Source organism: Limulus polyphemus, unplaced genomic scaffold (assembly GCF_000517525.1).
Source record: "Limulus polyphemus unplaced genomic scaffold, Limulus_polyphemus-2.1.2 Scaffold3060, whole genome shotgun sequence".
In the NCBI taxonomy this organism is placed as follows: domain Eukaryota; kingdom Metazoa; phylum Arthropoda; class Merostomata; order Xiphosura; family Limulidae; genus Limulus; species Limulus polyphemus.
Genome location: NW_013668670.1, coordinates 12,974 through 19,748, shown reverse-complemented (window position 1 = coordinate 19,748; position 6,775 = coordinate 12,974).

The following is a 6,775-nucleotide window of genomic DNA, read 5'->3' as shown; positions in this document are numbered from 1 at the left end:
AAAGACACAAATGAAGTCAAGCACATCCCTTTACTATGCAAGATGCAATGGCCAAGGCTCTTGAATTTGAATCCTACGTTAAGTCCAGCACAGATGTACCAGGGTTAGTACAGTCATCTGGATTCAAGGCCAGAAAAGGTCAGCTTTCAGAAAAGTTTGAGTGACTTTGCTGGCACTGTAATAAACCTGGGCACAAGAGAGCTCAATGCTGGCAACTTCAACACAGGTGAGATGCCACAGCAGGAAATGCTGCTACCCAGAAAGGTTGTTGGAAGAAACAAAGAAACAAGCTCAGTATTTTTCAGGTATGCATAATTGAATCGATCGCTCTACCAACTAAACAGTTGTTATACTTAATTCAAAGCATTAGTTATAAATAATAATAAATTACAATATATCAGTCATTTCATTAATATTTCTGGAAGCCAGTAGACCATCTTGGCAGGCAAGCCACCGGTAAATTGCCCAACGGGCCAGCCCGTCCTTGCTCGTCAATAGACTTATTTTAATTTGGCAAGTGTTCCACCTTATTGTTCTTCTACATTTTATAATTTCCACTCTTACACAGTTTTGATACTTAATAATGCTTCCATGCGTTTTTTTTTTTGTATCTTTTGTTTGTTTTTTCTTACGAAAGTTGAGCCTAACTGTGGAAGAATGTTTGCTTGAAACATCGTCGTAGATTTGTTTTATTTTCCCTGGTGTTTAAATAATGTTTCAAACGTATTATGGAAGGGTGCTGTGCCATTGGACGTCCTGTTTATTTAGGCCTACACCTGTGTTTGTTTGACATAGTTTCCTATCACTGGTATGTTTGAATGAAAAGACAATGTTACAGAAAATAAATAAAAAATAGTACCGTTAAAACTAGTAAATATGTCGTACGTAACAGTCCTATCATTCCCAGGAAAAATGGAATGAGAAGGAATAGACTAATCTATAATGACAGGCGGTATCCATTACATTTATAATTTGACACATAGTGTAAATCGTTAGCAGAGAAAGCACCCAAGTGCAGTTTAGTTAGTATAAAGTATAATTTTTTTAAACTTTCAAAGTTATTTTATATTCTTAAATTAAAAAATATAGTTCCATGCGAATGGGATTTTTTGTTAAATGTAATAACTAATTACACCACAATTTGAATAGAGGCTTAAAGGAAAATTAAAAATTTTATATTAATTTTATACCTCCTACTTGGAGCAAAGTTTATATACATACTAGCTTATAGCCCATCAAAAATGACGGGGCAAGTACTACCACCCCCACCCCATAGTATATCTTAGCCTCACATTTCATAGCTAACTGAGATAAATAAAGTTTGCGAAATCAAGCTTGACCAATAAAGAGGCAGTAAAGTGCAGTAGAGGCAGTCAAACGTTGATCGTTTCTTTGTGAGCCAATTAAAACTAAGATCATTCGTGAAATGAATTCTTGGCATATTCATAGAATGATTATTGGTAAAAATCAATTAGATTAACAACTTCTAATATATAGAAAAATCAGTGTTTTTTGGTAACACTAAGTTTTAACAATGGCTTTTATGCTACGGTAGATTTTTCGCAGATAGTCCATCATGTAGCTTTACGCTAAAATGAAAACAACAACTCAAGCGTAGTAAGTTTTTTATGTTTACTACTCTTAAGTCATTGTATACGACATGACTAATTTTCTTTATTAGAAACGTGTTTAACGTAAGTTAACTGTTATAATGTTGTTATTGTTACTTTCTTAGTGCAAAGCTACACAATGCTGTCGAGGTTTTGGAGCATGGGAAATTTGTCAAAACACACAAATTATGCACATAACTACCTGAAGAACAATGGAAACTGAAGGAAGTCTGTCTGTCTGACATAATTTTCACGATTCTTAGATTGCAAGTATTAGTATATGTAAAGCATCAACAGCCCCATTAATATGGGCACTCAGAACAATTCCGGCGCATACTTGGACAAAACATTATACTGAGAATGTACAATGCATATCATCTAATATTAAGTGTTATACCTGTCACTATGAACTAGCTCAACTAAAGCGTTAAGATAACCTACAATCATTTATATCATTATAATCCTAAAACTAATATCTATATGATATATTGTTACTTGAGTATTTATTATAATACGCGCTACCTTTCTTGTCCTAGTCACCAGAACTTCAGCTTTACACTCTGTACCTCAGTAAACTGTCGATTATGTTAGAACACAAATAATTTTCATTTGTAATTACTAAAATATTCAGACACATAAATATACTTATATAAATATATCTGAGTTACATACTATATTTCACGCATAGCACCAATGTCAAATAAAAATACATCTAACCTTTATAAAAGCCAATGTGAGTCACGTCACGCTTGATTTCTTATGGTATCTCGAAATATGAGGAGTTATAAAAGTCAAAATGCATTTATCCAGATAAAACAGTTCGATTACTGTCTACCCATTACGATTTTAATGACGGGGGTGCAAGGGGGGGGGGTCGTGAAACCTTATAAGTGTAGTGAGTGTTGGTATAATAAGCCTAAAGTAAACCCGTAATGTGAGATCACCAAGCCTTGAACTAAGTGCATAACATTTATCATGAAAGTAAAAATATCGATTCAATTTTTAACTTAAATTGTTTTTGAGTTAAGCTATTTACTGGGATAATTCTTTTCTTGTAGATGATCGCAGAAATCCATTGGTGGTTCTATCCATAGTAATACATTAGAAATTATCTCGAGAGGAATCTCGGAATGTTCAGCGGGTCTTCTCTAAATCTAATAATTTGTTCATTCGCTCATCAACGTTCTTCTAAAGATGATCACAGTGGATGACCTTTAGCTTGGACTGCATGCACGTCTTTCTGGATTTTACAGTGTTACAGTTTAGGTTGGTTGTCTTCATTGTACATGTTCCTTTCTTTGTTATCACTGAAAACTCAATCCCTGGTGGTGTAATTGTCATATAGTGCACAGGGATTTTATAGTCCTAGACTGTAAACATGTTTGAAGCGAGTGAAACCTTACACCAGTTATTCTGTATGAAGTATATTCATAATTGCAATCTACTTGAATGTCAATTACCTATACATCATAATATTTAAATAAGCTTCCCACAGTGAAGGAGACTTTTAACTTTCCTCTTTTTTTTTAACTTTATGACCATTTGCTATTTGCACCAAATCATCTTCCTGTTTCATTTTTGGAGGCAGTTTCCTAGCTTTCAATACCAGAACAGATCAAACATTTTAGCTGACTAGTTTCTTTAAATAATGTTCTTCTTATATAAGTTTGTGCAGATAGACTATTCTCATCCTCAGGACATTGCCTCCTTGGCTTATTATCAATGGTTGACTCATCACAGTTTTGGATGTAATGTCCATGTTTTCCAAAATTATAAGTTTCATATTCCTTTCATCATTCAGGAGCAGCGTATGTTTTCTAAAGGTTTTTCTCTGTAATTCTGGCAATATGTCATATTAAGCTGCAATTGAAATACTTCCTTTCCTGTAGTTTACTTTCTCCATTTTGAATTCACAGTTGTCTAATTAATAGTTTGAGCTTTATCAGAGAAAGTTGATGTTCGAACACTGTTAGATCTGACAATGGGATGGTACTTTTAACTATTTACTTGCGACTTTAATTTATCCTAATTCCACCACCAACTGAACAGCTAGAGATTAAAATGTACAATTCATTTCATTTAGTCAAATTTGCTTATTCTCCTCCACTACGTCATCTATGAGTTTGTCATGTGCCAACTAATCCCTCATTTCACATGGAGCATCTGGATAAGATAATTGGGGAAGTATTTCCACATCTTCAGCAAGTTCAGCTAAGATCTTATTCTTCCTCATTTTGTTTCTAAACTTTGCTTTGGTAATTTGCTTCTGATGTAGCATTCAACATCTATTAAATAAGGTGACCACCAACGCCTGATAGTTTTGTTACAGCTTATTGTTGAAAGGATGCTTAAAGGTGTTTTAATCTGGCCCTAATTTTTCTTTTGCTATACTTTGTGGCCACTTCATATTCAAATCAATCCTCCTCTTGCTCAAATCAAGTTCAACAGTTGTAGTTGTAGAACCAGGGTCAGTCAACATGTTACAAGGCTTCTCATAAACTAATATGTTATTATATATTTGGCTCAAACATATATAAGAAAGACGACATTAACTTGTACTGTTTGACTGAGCTTGCACTAGCCACCAGAGAGTATATAATAGCATTTTAACTAAAATGTACACTTTTATTTATATGTGATGTTTTTTGTTTTACGTGGTGTTACTTGTTGGTAAAGTGTATATTTTTACACGTGAGGATAGTACTGTTTTCTGAAATCACCCACGCATAGGAAAGATTTGGTAATGATGTTTAATGTATTGATAAATGAAAGAAATGGCACATGCAATCCAGCGAAACATTATACCAATCAACTAAATTAGAGCTTTTAAACAACTTTTCTTATTTTCATACTTATCAAAAGAAACTTATTCAAGTTTAGAGTGAACATAGTGTAAGTAAGCTGCATTGTAGAAATTGTTTTATTTTCTTTTTGAACATCATCACGTCTTCTGGCCATACATTTACAGACCAAAGTCTCTCCTTCTACAACGATCCTATGCCAACTATATACGTTCTTGGATATTCGTGCCTATCTATTCCACAATGTCATTTAAGCATCTCTTTGCCACTACTGAAGAGGACCATTTGGTTCAGGGGTCGGTCAATTTGTTCCATAAAAGGTGGTGCTCATTAGGTGCTGGCAACATTTTTATTTCGCGACCCAGACGGCCTGATGAAAACTCAGGTATTGAGAGAACGAATTCTTCATCAGACCCACACAAAGAATAAATGTTAAAATGTAATAGAACTTAGAAAAAATAAGATTTTTTTATTTATTTATTTCAAAAAAACGTATGAAAAAAATACATTATAAAATCTTACATGAAATAATTATTTTATAGCAATTTTATGAGACGATCAGTGTGCATTGATTCGACAAACCTGATGCATGATTTGTTTTATCGTATTGCAGAAAAAAGCTATTACATTAATTTGTTTGAACGTTTGTAAGTACTTCCTACAGATTATGTAGCTTCTGCAATTGAAATATGTTATTCTTATATGTGATTATGATATCTGTATGAAGTTTCAGCTTCCAAATTTTGGAAATATTTCGTTCTGGTGTTATTTAATTAAGAAACAATTAAAAAAAATGCTTGTCTTTATTGTAAATTTTAATTAATGATTTTAATGTCTTACTAATTTTTTAAAAAATATTCTTATGTGTTTTACTTCATAAAACTATAAATTTTATCTTTGTTTCGATTAAAAAATAACGCATGTAGTTTCAGTATGTTTACAGTCACTGGCGAACGATAAACATGTTTTACCATACCAAAATTAGAAAAAACCGACTTTTTTGTTGTTTATCAGGTTTAATCTTATATATGGAATGAGTTTGTACACATATATGTATATATAAATATTTTCTTTGTCTATTCAAGCAAGTTACTTTGGCCCACAGAGTTTGCTGGGCTGTAGTACGCGTGACGTCATATTTCAATAAGCTACACGAGGGCTATATGCGCTAGCCGTCCCTAATTTAACAGTGTAAGACTAGAGGGATGGCAGCTAGTCATCACCACCCACTGCCAACTCTTAGGCTACTATTTTACCAACGAATAGTGGGATTGACCGTCACATTATAACGCCTCCACGGCTGAAAGGGCGAGCATGTTTGGTGTGACGGGGGTTCGAACCCTCAGATTGCGAGTCGAGCGCCCTAACCACCTGGCCATGCAGGGCCAAAATAGGAGGGTAGCCAAAGGTAGCAACGCACTCACAATGTCGTTAATATATAAAATGTAAATAAGACCTATCCTAGAATATGGGAATATGATAACATGCAACATGACAATGCAAATGTTCAACATGTTATATGCCCAACTGTTAACAGTAATTCGAATTGCCCAGAGATTCCCAATCTGCGTGCGAAACTCATATCTTCATATAATTAGCAGATTACAAATCATTCAAGAGCGCGACTACTTTTTACAATAAATCAGCCAAAAGAAACTCCCTAAGAGCTAAATTCCTACATATAGCTGCCACCCTTTTCGTCATGGACGAAATACACATCCCCATATAATTAATACGATCATTATCGAATCCATCAACCACCTGAAAATCACTTTGGAGCATTTTACTTCTTCAGATGACGACCTGGCTTCGAAAATTAGTTTGACTAGTCTGGTATAAGTGAAAGAGAGGATGCGGCAAGTTAAAGCGGCATTCCTGCGGATTACAAGTCTAGAAACCGAGTTTCGATACCCCCTGGTGGACAGAGCACAGATAGCCCATTGTTTAACAATAAACAAACACTCTTCTCAGAATAATGTCTAAATAAATGTTTTATGAACATGTTTTCTAAAAATTAATTATAATCTAGTAACAATATATTGTTACGACAGCGGAAGTCACGCGACACTGGGAGCATGCGCGCTGGAGTTTCTTGAAGGATCATGAATTATCGAGAAACCCCGCGAATGTCAGAGTGTTTGGTAGACGCCCTCTTTTTTAGTATATAAGCCTAGCGAGAAAAACCAGCGGGATTGAAGAGATAGATTGAAGATAGGCAGATATATGGAAGAGATATAGATAGATGTAGAGATAGATAATTGAGTCAAACGAACAGTAGGCACCGTAAGTAAAGTGTGTAAAGCACTGTGATTTATAGCGTGTGTTATAAAAGTTAAGTGTATTACAAAGTTTGTACCCACTTAA